This window comes from Zea mays, chromosome 4 (genome assembly GCF_902167145.1).
Source record: "Zea mays cultivar B73 chromosome 4, Zm-B73-REFERENCE-NAM-5.0, whole genome shotgun sequence".
Classification (NCBI taxonomy): domain Eukaryota; kingdom Viridiplantae; phylum Streptophyta; class Magnoliopsida; order Poales; family Poaceae; genus Zea; species Zea mays.
Window position 1 is genome coordinate 206,478,723 of NC_050099.1, and position 12,738 is coordinate 206,491,460.

The following is a 12,738-nucleotide window of genomic DNA, read 5'->3' on the forward strand; positions in this document are numbered from 1 at the left end:
ATATCTTTACACTTGCTGACGGAGCTATTTCTTGGAAGAGTTCCAAATAGACAATAGTTCCATCATTGATAATGCATGCTGAGTTTGTGGCAACATATGAGACAACTGTGCAGGCAATGTGGGTAAAGAAATTTATACTCGAATTAAGAGTGGTTGATAGCATAGAAAGACCTAGGAATATATTGCAATAATGAGCCAACGACATTTTACTCCTACATCAACAAGTCAAGTGGTCCTGCCAAGATCATTGACATTAAGTGTTATGTTGTTAATGAGAAGATCTTGGATCAAACCATTAAAGTTAAGCATATCAGAACCCAACAGATGCTAGCAGATCCATGCATAAAAGAACTTCCAGCCAACATGTTTTAACAACATGTAGCTAACATGGGAGTAAAGAAAAGCCTATGATATTGGATCAAGGGGCTATGGAAACAACCATAGAGAAAGTTATTTCATTCTGAGGTAGGCGGATAGGTTATAGTCAATGAGTTCGGTGGCACTTAATCGGTCACTAATACATTGTTTTGTTCTGCAAACCATCAAAAGATGCAATCGAGAAAAGTTAAAGAACAAGAACGCATAAAACAAAGGGAAGAATGTTAATTAGGAATGTTCTCTAACTCAGTCAGATAACCGAGTTAGAGTCTATCTGTTTCCCCTTTCGTTAGATCGACGCCCAGATCTGGGATGCAACCACCACCGGAGACCACTACACTAGCCACCACCGGAGACCACTACACTAGCCAGTGTCGCCCTGAACATCGGACAAGTTCCTCTATCTCCCCATCTCTCTAAGGCTAGATCTATGAGTATCAGTTCATTATCAAGTTACTGGATTGGAAAATAGGGACTCAGTGGTTGGCTACTTGTTCTCAATTGCTATACACAATCAAAAAACAAGGCAACACAATGTTAAAAAAATATTCGACCTTCGTCCTCAAGGAGTTTTCCCTTCGAGATAATTCCTTCGAAGACGAAGGACAAGACTTTACCGAATAAACCATGACTTAGTTGTGTAAGTAAACATGTAAAAACCTAAGGGAGTTTAAACATGATAACTCATCTTCGATATATCAATAACACATTTCTCCTCTTCATGTAATGAATTTATAATCGTACCTTCGGTTCTACAGAGTGAGTTAGAACAAAGATGCTTTGAAGGAAAAGGTTACATGCAGCTATCGTTCAGCCCTTCCAAAAGGTACTTTATGCAGTGGACTTTTCATCTATTTATAGGGAATCGTACAACTTCGTATGAAATTACACTTACATCCACATGGATTACACACATGATTTACAAATAATACAAGGACAACATTGTCTTCTGCCTTTAGCATTCAGGATGACACCTTCTTTTTACATCATCTTCCTGTGTTGTTATGACAAAGCTAGCTTTGTTATCCTTCCACCGTTCTACACCGAAGTAGTCTGATGCCGAAGCTCCTGCAATGCTTGACAAATATGTCAATAACCAATGGTTAACCATGTTTTTAAGGGCCTTCAAAAGACAAAGGCCCCTAACAGTAGCCCATCGCAGTATTAGTTTGTTTCTTCGTAACAAACTCAGACTGCGAAACAAATGAAGGCATTATGCCGAAGGTCCGAAAAACACCTTCCCTTCGCTAGAATAGCGAAAGTTTCTGAACTGTGGGGACTTTGCAGTGGTGTTTTTTCTATATGTATAAGGGTTTTGATAAAACATTTTTCGTGTCACCAACTTACACTGGTTGTTTCTGAGCTATTGCAATTGCATTTGTTTTCTAGCTTTGGCCCTTTGCTTAATCAAAGTTGAGATGGCCGAAGATAAGAGGAGCGGAGATGCTGCATTGGCTGGATTTTATGAAGCTATAGAGAAAACCAATGTTGAAAAAATAACCGATAAGATTTTGGCTGGGTAGTGTGAAGACTCCGGAGATAGCAAGGATTTTGATGTTGATAGTGGTAATGACGATGTCGAAGATCGGCCGTGGAGGCCAAGCCATGTTGTCTTTGGAAAATCTACTATCAAGAAAGGACAAATTGAGACAATGAAGGGCAAATATTTTCATGATATATCCATAGTGCGAGTCGGAGGGGAGAACATTGTTCCTCTTCCTGAGGCAGACGAAGTGGTGGTTTTCTGAAGCTTTATGAAAAATAGGCTACAATTTCCCCTGCACAGAATGCCAGACGAAGTGCTGAGAGGTTTGCGATATTCCTTCATCAGCTCACTCCCAAGGCTTTGATTAAAGTTGGAGTTTTCATCTAGGTGATGAGGAGCCATCTAGGTGATGAGGAGTCGAGCCAGATGCCGACTGCTTCTGCAATATCCATGAACTCTTTTATCAGACGAAGGCAACTAGAAAAGAGCAATATCTCAACAATTATGAGTGCTATTCCTTCGCATATCGTTGTGACGCGAGGCAACCCATTTCGATCTTTCGGAAGAAATGGCTAGGTTCATGGATGAAGCAATGGTTCTACGTTAAAAATGACTTAGTTGAGAGGGAGGACATCGAGGACGTAATTCAGTGGCCCATTCAGTCATGCTTCGGCATTAAGAGGCCTACCATTGTGAACACTGAAAAAGCTCAAGCATGCCGGATGGCCTTCAACACTCTGTGTAGCTACATTGGTACCAGAGACTTGGTTCAAGAGCATATAGCCTTCAAAGTATGGCCCCCATATTAGCGAGTGGGAGATGTCGAAGGAAATCGATGCTAGCTCAAGCGAAGGTGGCCTGGTTTACCTGAAGTATACTTATCGCTATATGAATCAATTTGGCGAGCCAAATGATGAATGACTTGAGGCCATTGAGATGACTAGTGAGGAGTTGTTGGGGGCTTATACTAAGGCTGAAGACAAAGCTATGTATACTGCCTTTGGTGCCCGTGGGAAAAGAAGGTTGAATAGAGTGTTTGATGTCATTGGATTTGTCTATCCTGATTACTGCTTTCCTGCACGAAAAAAAGGAAGTGAAAAGAAAAGCTGCAGTAACGACTTCTTCCATCACACCGAAGCAAAAGAAAACCAAAGTTCTAACCCATCGATAGAAGTCGTACTATTTGGAGAGGGCTGCAAAACTGCCTGTCATGGAGACCTCTAAGGCAAAAGCTGCCGAAGCAGGTGAAGAGACCCCTTCAGCTCCGAAGATAATACTTCTATTTTTCTTTGATTTGAATCAAGGCACTATTGGTCTAATGTTACTTTTGGAATTTTTGGGCAGATGATGAAAGGAATCGAGGCATCTGCTATGAGTGCCCTGCAGCCCATTCACTTGGAATCAACTTCGGAAAAGGGCCACGTTGTAGCCAGAGATCCAAGATCCACTAAAGGTGCAAGAGCTAACAAAAATATTATCCATTCCAGCGAGAACTCCAAGGAAAGGCAAAAGAATGGCCAACGTGTTAGATGTTGTTCTGAGGCTGTAACACCCCAATGCTCCCACACAATGAATGTTACCAAAAAAACCTTCCCACAAAACTTAAACAACTTAAGAAAAGAAATAGAGACAGAAAGTAATGCAAAATCCGGCAGCACCTCCCTTGAAAGTAGCATAACGAGAGAGACATAAAGTTTATACAGAATGTAAAAGAAAGATAATCCACATAGTATAATCAGAATGCAAAGGTAGTAATGAATATTCATGACCAAGTAAAAGAAAGGAAATCCAGCCAACCCAAAATCAATTCGACTACCATGAAAGGCTAGAACATATTAATCCCCTAGACTTGACCCCCTGTTTAACATCATTATTAAGTAGTGGTTCATTTATTTAAAGGTGTAGTGGACGTGCTGCTACATCAAACAATGCAAGAGTGAGATGACACATCTCAGCAAGTAAAAAAACAGCAACCAACAATTGGACAATGTCAACAAACCGTGCTTAAACAACCACGTAGTTCAAAACATCCTTCTTGAATATTAATTTGCAGCAAGTAAACAAATAACCAATTACTTAGTTCAAATATGAATCACAAGGTAAAGATCTACTCTATCCACACCACCATAACAGGTTCCACACTTCACCCATGAATGCACATGGCTACTGATGCAGTAATGACTTCTGCCTTCATACCTCTAAGGATATGAAGCTGCATCATACCCCTTCTCGGGCAACATATGATGCTCATTGTGCCGGTACGGTCGAACCATAAGATCGCGATGAAACTTCCATGCAAAGGATGATGAATGCATTATGCATGTCAACCACATGAGTCCTTCCCAAATAAAATGTGCTAAACATATACTTCCACTCATTCCAAATAATAAACAACATGGGTAACATGATCAAACCACACCCTCAACATATGTAATCAATAGAACATGAATATCTTCAAAGGATGGTACCCAACAAGGAACATGAATACAAACACAAATAGCACAAACATAATCAAGTATAACACACATTAATCGACTGACGGAATAACCATCACTATTTTACTTGCCTTCACCGGGAAATTTGGACAAAGCCCTAAGTGCGATCCAGAAGTCCACCACCTGTTTTCTTGACACACCACTTAGTGCACAAATTTGCATAACAAACGCTCATAAACGACGCCGCACCTACGCACAATTCCAAACCCGTCGCAAGCGACTTATCACCCCCATCACCCACCAACTGCAGCGGCGCTGCTTGACAATTTCATATCTTTAAAATTATGACAGCAGTGGTAGCAAACAAAAACTGCAGAAGCATCTACATAAAATTCCCCACAAGTTTTGTATACAAATGATAATTAAATTTCAACCCCTAATTAGCCAAAAACAGTCCACAAGATAAACCCTGCAAATCTGTTTTTGGACAGCAACATACCCGGATTCAAACAGCGATATCTCCTAAAATATAACTCCGACTCGAGCGCATAAGTACTCGTTGGAAAGGTATGACAAAGCTCTACATGATTCTCATACTGATTATCACTAATTACCCATGAAAAATCCCCATAAACTGCTAATACTACTGTTGTTCGCCCACCGGCAAAAATCTGTTTTTTTGGACAGCAACATACCCGGATTCAAACAGCGATATCTCCTAAAATATAACTCTGAATCAAGCGCATAAGTATTCGTTGGAAAGGTATGATAAAGCTCTACATGATTCTTCCACTGATCCCCACTAATTACCCACGAAAAATTCCCAGAAATCACTAGAACTACTGTTGTTCGCCCTCCCACAAAATTTCTGGACAGCACCACTAGCGATTCGCATGGGTAAACATATAATCAATTTGATTGCAGCATATATACAACAAAAGATAATCACAAAATCACATTGGGTTCTTCCTTTCCTCCTTCCTTCCTCCCACCAATTCTCCAATCGAAACTTGCATCCACACAAAGAAGATCCGGCGAGGAAGAACGGCACTTGGAGAAGAGGAGATGGGAGGGGGGCGGCTGCAGCACTTGGGAAAGAGAGGAGAGGGAGGATGGGGGGATGGCAGCCAAAGGCTAGAGAGGGAGGGGGGCAGCTGCACAAGGGAGAGGGGATTTGGGGGAGGGGCGGCTAGGGTTAGGGGGGGACTAGTGGGCCGGATCGAGATCCACGACCCAACTCGCTCACACGTCAGCTCTCGACCCCAGCGCATGAGACTAACCAACATTCTACTATTTTACTGGTAAATGCTTCCCAAAAATTCCAAACCCCAAAAGTGCACCACCCAAAAGAGAAACAAAAACCAAAGAAAGAATAACCTCCAACTTCTCTTCTTTGTAAACTGGGTATCACACTCTACCCCCTTAAAAAGAATTCGACCTCGAATTCTGACGCTTCTATCGGAACGACAAAAGAAAAGATTAATGAATCAACAACGCTCACCCACAGCGAAAAAATGGGATATCTCTGCCGCATCAGCTCCTCAAGTTCCCATGTAGCCTCGCGCTCAGACTGATTAGTCCATAAGACCTTGACATACTTAATTGATCTCTTCCCCAAAACACGCTCCGAGGATTCCAAGATACGCACCGGACGACACTCCAGAGTCAGATCCTGCTGCACAGCAATTGGTTCCATCTCGATCTGATGGTCCGGATCCCGCAAGAACTTCCTCAACATAGAGACATGAAATACAGGGTGTACCCCTGCCATGGAATCCAGCAATTGCAAGAGATAAGCCAAGTTGCCCACCCGGGCCAAGATAGTGAACGGTCCAATGTATCTCGGGCTAAGCTTTCCGGAGACACCGAACTGAACAACTCCTTTAGTAGGTGATATCTTGAGAAGGACTTGGTCACCCACTGCAAATTCCAAATCCCGCCTCCTCACATCAGCATAACTCTTCTGATGGCTCTAAGCGGCCAAAATATTCTGACGAATTTCCCGAACCTTCTCAGAAGTCTGTTGAACTCAATCAGGACCAACCAGGGATCTCTCTCCCAAAGTCTCCCAGCATAGAGGGGAGATACACTGCCTTCCATATAAAGCCTCAAATGGTGCCATCTTGATGCTAGCCTGGTAGCTGTTGTTATAAGCAAACTCTGCCAATGCAAGATGATCCTCCCAGCTACCCTTCCATGACAGAACACAAGCACGCAACATATCTTCCAAGGTTTGGATCGTTCGCTCCGACTGACCATCAGTGTGAGGGTGAAAAGCGACACTAAGTGAAAGCTTGGTACCCAATGCACTGTGAAGACTCTTCCAGAATTTGGATACAAATTTGTAGTCTCGATCAGAAACAATGGACTTAGGTACCCCATGAAGCCTGACTACTTCCTTCATATACAAGGGAACCAATTCTGAAGCCGAATTTGTGGTCTTTATGGGAGTAAAATGCGCAGACTTAGTCAAGTGATCCACTACCACCCATATAGCATCCCTGCCCCGATGAGAACGAGGTAAACCCACCACAAAATCCATGGTGATATGCTCCCACTTCCATTGCGGAATTTCCAATGGCTTCAGTAAACCTGTAGGCCTCTTATGCTCGGCCTTCAAGCGCTGACAAACTTCACAGGTGCCACATACTTAGAAACATCAACCTTCATCCGCTTCCACCAAAAGTTTTGCTTCAAATCTCTATACATTTTGGTTTCGGCAGGGTGAACGGTGTAAGGCGTTTTATGAGCTTCTCTCAAGATATCCATCTTCACCTCTGATTTCTGAGGCACACAAAGACGGCCCCTGAAACGAACCAAATCATTCTCATCAATGGTGAACTCCCGGGGTTTACCATCGCCAACCCTCTTTCGAGCTTCCTGCAATAAACGATCCTGCTGCTGAGCCGCACACACTCTCTCCATGAGGGAGGATTGAATAAGCATCCGAGTCTCTTCGCTAGTGGTGCCGACATAGCACAAAGCGATCCCTAAACGGTCAAGATCTGCGATCAAAGGCAAGGCCACCTTTGGAACCCTGGACCTGCTAAGGGCATCAGCCACCACATTTGCCTTCCCCGGGTGATAATGAATAGACAAATCATAATCTTTAATCAATTTGAGCCACCGACGCTGCCTCAAATTCAGCTCCTTCTGAGTGAAAATATACTTGAGACTTTTATGATCGGTGTAAATGTCACAAGACTCGCCATAAAGATAATGCCTCCACAACTTTAGAGCAAAGACCACCGCGGCCAATTCAAGATCATGAGTTGGATAATTCTCCTCATGTTTCCTCAACTGCCTTGAGCCATAAGCAATCACTCTGCCTTCCTGCATCAACACACAGCCAAGACCAATTCAAGAAGCATCCATATAAACTGTGAAACGCTTACCGCTCTCAAGCAAAGCTAGGATAGGGATGTCCACCAACTTGCTCTTCAATGTCTGATAACTAACCTCGCAATCGTTGGACTAGACGAAGAGAACACTCTTCTCCAAGAGTCTAGTCAAAGGCTTAGCAATGCTGGAAAAATATGGTACGAAGCGTCGATAATATCCGGCGAGCCCCAAGAAACTTCGGATTTCAGAGACACTAGAAGGTCTCTTCCACTCCACCACAGCCGCGACATTCTTGGGATCAACTACAATGCCCTGCTGATTAATCACATGCCCCAGGAAAGCCACTTCGGATAGCCAAAAGGCGCACTTCTTCAATTTGCCATAAAACTGATTCTTCCTGAGAGCACCCAGAACGAGACGGAGATGCCGCTCATGCTCTGCCTCTGTCTTTGAATAAATCAAAATATCATCCAGAAACACGACCAAAAAGTCGTCCAAGAACTAATGCGACATCCTATTCATTGCTTCCATAAAAGCGGCAGGGGCATTAGTTAAGCCAAAAGACATGACTATGAATTCGTAATGCCCATACCTGGTGCAAAAGGCTGTCTTCTCAATATCCTCCTCACGAATCCTCAATTGATGATAAGCAGAGTTCAAATCAATTTTGGAGAACACCTGGGCACCCCTCAACTGTTCAAAGAGAACCTCAATACGGGGTAGCGGATATTTATTCTTGATTGTCACTTGATTCAAAGCACGATAATCCACACATAGCCTCTTGCTTTTATCTTTCTTCTCAACAAACAACACTGGGGAAGCCCATGGCGACCTGCTAGGCCTAATGAAACCCTTAGCCAGCAGATCATCCAATTGCCGCTTCAATTCAACCTGCTCCTTTGGAGCCATCCGATACGAGGCCTTATGAATAGGCTGCGTACCTGGAATCAACTTGATTTCAAAAGCTGCATCGCGCTCTGGAGGAATGCCTGGAAGCTCTGCTGGAAACACGTCGGCAAAGTCACACACCACCCGGATGTCCTGCACTCACAGGGCAGCCTCACCCTCCACCACCATGGAGAAAAAGATTCCCGACTTCCTTGACCGGCGATCCAGAAGCAATTGCGCCAACAAGGGTAATGTGAACTTTGATGAACTTCCCAAGAATACCACCTCCCTACCCGATGGCGCCTGCAATAACACTGTCTTCCAAAAACAGGATATAACTGCGCAATACTGAGATAACCAATCCATACCCAAGATAACATCGAATGCCCCCAAGGAAATCACAACAAGATTGGCCGAAAAGACCTCATCAGCAAGAATGACGGAACACCCCTAAAAAACTGAACAACTACTAATCAAGCCATTAGCAGAACTAACCAAAATTGGATGACCCAACCTCTGCACCGAAAGACCAGCCCGCGACACAAAATTCTCTGAAACAAACGAATAGCTAGCGCTAGAGTCAAAAGGAGCATGGGCCACAAACGAATCAATTGAGATCGTACCTGTCACCACGTCTCCTTGATCTCTGCCATCCGCCGAGGGTAGCACATAAGCTCCGAAAATACCCGCAAAAGAGGAAGCTCCCAGAGTGAAGTTAACAGAAGAACCCCACTGAGCCGTCGGGTGAGGCAGACGCGGAGCTCCAAACTGAGACGACATAGGAGTAGTCGGTGCCAGAGTAGGCGCAGCCAGATACTAAGGAAAACCCTGCCTCGCCACGAACTGAGAAGTCCTAGGCACAAAGAAATGCTATGGAGGGAGTGGAACTGCAAATTGCTGCTCAGCGCTTGACATCATGTTGATAGTGCCCTGAGAAGAGGAGGAAGTCACTGGCTCCCATCTGAGGTTCCCATTGGGATTCCTCCTACACACCACATCCTTGTGGTCCTAATTGCAGATAGAGCACCTACCACTCCACTGACACTTAGCACGGCGATGCGCATCACCACAACGGAAACACACTAGCCCCAGCTCGGGCTTAGGAACAACCCGATACCTCTGAGTACTTCCTCCCGAGGTACCCAATTCAGAAGATTTGCCACGGTAGGGGTGGTGGCGCTGGTGCTGAGACTTGCCCCTCTTGTGGGCTGGACCTCCAGTGTTGCCCCTCCTTGCATCCTGGCCACGAGGCTGATCAACACCCGAAGACTTCTGTGACTCCATGGTATAATATTGTTGCATCTCCACACCCAATGCCTGCTCCACTGTGGTACAGAAATCTACCAACGGAAAGGCGCCCAGAGCATGCTTGATAGAAGGTTTCAGGCCCTGACGGAACTGGCTCGCCTTCTCCATCTCATTGTAAGCCACATGAGGGACAAAGCGGACCATCTTATTGAAGCCCACTTCATATTCTGTGACAGACTTCTTCTCTTGCTTGTAGGACTGCAGATCAATCTTCATTTTCTCCAGGAAGGTGACCGGGTAGAACCTCCTCTCAAACTGCCTGATGAAAACATGCCAGGACAGGACTCCTGGTGAAGAGAAGTGAGCTGCTTGCACGCCTCTCCACCAAATTTGAGCCTCTCCCTTCAGCAATTGTGTGCCAAAGCAAACACGATCAGCATACACAATCTCAAAGACGTCCATCTTGTCCTCCACATAGGTCAGCCAATCTGCCGCCTCGACCAGAGTACCACTGCCATCAAAGGTGTCCAGCTTCATGCCCATCCACTGCATCAGAGAAATACCACTAACGGGGAGGGGCGCCTCAGCCCCGCCACCCAGAGCAGCTCCTGCAGGAACAGCGCCCCCAGGCACTCCTCCACCTCCAGCACCCTGAGCAGCACTCGCAGGGGCAACAGGAATGGCTTGCCTCAGAATGGCCAACTCCTGCTGCATGGCCTGCATCGCGGCTAACATTGTCGCCGGACTCATAGAATCCCCACTAGGGACTTGCGGGCTGCCACGAGCCCTACGAGGCGGCATAACTGCAGCCACAGGAGTAAGTAAAAAAGTAAATATGATTGGCATAGCACCACATCAAACAATGTCAATCCAGCACTGACAGTAACATAAGATATCAATAGTAAAGCAGGAAACTCATCCTAGAAGTGCAATGTGTCAATTTATTATTATTCCACTTGCTAGGACCTACAGCCTATTCCTCTGATACTAACTGTAACACCCCAATGCTCCCACACAATGAATGTTACAAAAAAACATTCCCACAAAACTTAAACAACTTAAGAAAAGAAATAGAGACAGAAAGTAATGCAAAATCCGGCAGCACCTCCCTTGAAAGTAGCATAATGAGGGAGACATAAAGTTTATACAGAATGTAAAAGAAAGATAATCCACATAGTATAATCAGAATGCAAAGGTAGTAATGAATATTCATGACCAAATAAAAGAAAGGAAATCCAGCCAACCCAAAATCAATTCGACTACCATGCAAAGGATGATGAATGTGTTATGCATGTCAACCACATGAGTTCTTCCCAAATAAAATGTGCTAAACATATACTTCCACTCATTCCAAATAATAAACAACATGGGTAACATGATCAAACCACACCCTCAACATATGTAATCAATAGAACATGAATATCTTCAAAGGATGGTACTCAACAAGGAACATGAATACGAACACAAATAGCACAAACATAATCAAGTATAAGACACATTAATCGAGTGACGAAATAACCATCACTATTTTACTTGCCTTCACCGGGAAATTTGGACAAAGCCCTAAGTGCGATCCGGAAGTCCACCACCTGTTTTTTTTGACACACCACTTAGTGCACAAATTCATATAACAAACGCTCATAAACGACGCCGCACCTACGCACAATTCCAAACCTGTCACAAGCGACTTATCACCCCCATCACCCACCAACTGCAGCGGTGCTGCTTGACAATTTCATATCTTTAAAATTATGACAGCAGTGGTAGCAAACAAAAACTCCATAAGCATCTACATAAAATTCCCCACAAGTTTTGTATACAAATGATAATTAAATTCCAACCCCTAATTAGCCCAAAACAGTCCACAAGATAAACCCTGCAAATCTGTTTTTGGACAGCAACATACCCAGATTCAAACAGTGATATCTCCTAAAATATAACTCTGAATCGAGCGTATAAGTACTCATTGAAAAGGTATGACAAAGCTCTATATTATTCTCATAATAATTATCACTAATTACCCACGAAAAATCCCCATAAACTGCTAATACTACTGCTGTTCGCCCACCTGCAAAAATCTGTTTTTTTGGACAGCAACATACCTGGATTCAAACAGCGATATCTCCTAAAATATAACTCCGAATCGAGCACATAAATACTCGTTGGAAAGGTATGACAAAGTTCTACATGATTCTCTCACTGATCCCCACTAATTACCCACGAAAAAATCCCAGAAATCACTAGAACTACTGCTGTTCGCCCTCCCACAAAATTTCTGGACAGCACCTCTACCGATTAGCATGGGTAAACATATAATCAATTTGATTGCAGCATATATACAAAAAAAGGTAATCACAAAATCACCTTGGGTTCTTCTTTTCCTCCTTCCTTCCTCCCACCAATTCTCCAATCGAAACTTACACCCACACGAAGAAGATCCGGCGAGGAAGAATGGCACTTGGAGAAGAGGAGATGGGAGGGGGCGGCTGCAACACTTGGGAAAGAGAGGAAAGTGAGGATGGGGGGTGGCGGCCAAAGGCTAGAGAGGGAGGGGGCGGCTGCACAAGGGAGAGGGGATTAGGGGGAGGGGCGGTTAGGGTTAGGGGGGACTAGTGGGCCGGATCGAGATCCACGGCCCAACTCGCTCACACGTCAGCTCCCGACCCCAGCGCATGAGACTAACCAACATTCTACTATTTTACTGGTGAATGCTTCCCAAAAATTCCAAACCCCAAAAGCGCACCACCCGAAAGAGAAACAAAAAAAACAAAGAAAGAATAACCTCCAACTTCTCTTCTTTGCAAACTGGGTATCACAGAGGCCTTCAAAGATGGCGACGCCTGCTCCCACAAAGATTTCCAAAGACAAAGCTAAGGAATTAGAAATGACTATTGACGAAGCTGCTCCTCCTAATTTAGGTAAGGCTAGACCTTCGGAACCCAAACCATTGGAACAAGAATT